Source organism: Heptranchias perlo, unplaced genomic scaffold (assembly GCF_035084215.1).
Source record: "Heptranchias perlo isolate sHepPer1 unplaced genomic scaffold, sHepPer1.hap1 HAP1_SCAFFOLD_55, whole genome shotgun sequence".
Classification (NCBI taxonomy): Eukaryota; Metazoa; Chordata; class Chondrichthyes; order Hexanchiformes; family Hexanchidae; genus Heptranchias; species Heptranchias perlo.
Window position 1 is genome coordinate 4,100,841 of NW_027139570.1, and position 1,411 is coordinate 4,102,251.

The window sequence follows — 1,411 nt, forward strand, 5'->3', positions numbered from 1 at the left end:
CCGCTGGTTTCTTTGCCAATTATCTTAAAGCTGTGTCATTTGGTTACCAACCCTCCTGAGAGGTGAAATGTTTCTCCATATTTACAATGTCAATACCCCTCAAAATTTTTGAACTCCTCTATTAAATCTCCGCATAACCTTTGCTTCTCGAAGGAGAATAATCCCAGCTTCACAAGTCTCTCCCCATAACTGAAGTCCCTCATCCCAGGTATCATTCTGGCAAATCTCCTCTGCACCTTCTCCAAAGCCTTGATATTCTTCCTAAAGTTTGGGCACACTATTCAAGCTGAGGACGAACCAGTGATGTATAAAAGTTTAACCATAAGAACATAGGAATTAAGAGCAGGAGTAGGCCATTCGGCCCCTCGAGCCTGCTGTGCCATTTGATGAGATCATGGCTGATCTGATTGTGACCTCAACCCTACTTTCCCGTCTACCTACTATAAGCTTTGACTCCCTTGTTAATCAGGAAACTATCTAACTCAGCCTTAAAAATATTCACTGACCCGGCCTCCACCGCTCTCTGGGGAAGGAAGTTCCACAGACTCACGACCCTCTGAGAAAAAAAATTCTCCTCATCTCCGTCTTAAACAGGAGACCCTTTATTTTTAAACTGTGGCCCTTAGTTCTCGTCTCTCCCACAAGGGGAAACATAATCTCAGCATCTACCCCTTCAAGTCCCATCGGGATCTTAAATGTTTCAATAAGATCACCTCTCATTCTTCTAAACTCCATTGTATACAGGCCCAACTTGTCCAACCTTTCCTCATAAGATAACCCCCTCATCCCAGGAATCAGTCGAATGAACCTTCTCTGAACCACCTCCAAAGCAATTATGTCCTTTCTTAAATAAGGAGACCAAAACTGCACACAGTATTCTAGATGTGGCCTCACCAATGCCCTGTACAACTGTAGCAAAACATCTCTACTTTTATATTCCATTCCCCTTGCAATAAATGACAGCATTAAATTTGCTTTCCTAATCAATTATGTACCTGCAGACTAACTTTTTTGATTGCTGTACTAGGACACCCAAATCCCTCTGTACCCCAGAATTCTGTAATCTTTCTTCATTTAAGAAATGTACTGCGTTTCGATTCCTCCTGCCAAATTGGACAAGTTCACATTTTCCCATATCATACTCCATCTGCCAAATGCCAAATTTTTGCCCAGTCACTTAACCTATCTATATCCCTTTGCAGTCTCCTCTTCACAACTTACTTTCCTCCCGACCTTTGCGTCATCAGCAAATTTAGCAACCATACATTCGGTCCCTTCATCCAAGTCATTGAATTAGATTGTAAATAGTTGAGGCCCAAGCAGTGATCCCTGTGGCACTCCACTAGTTACACCTTGCCAACCTGAAAATGACCAATTTATACCTACTCTCTGTTTCCTGTTCGCAAACCAA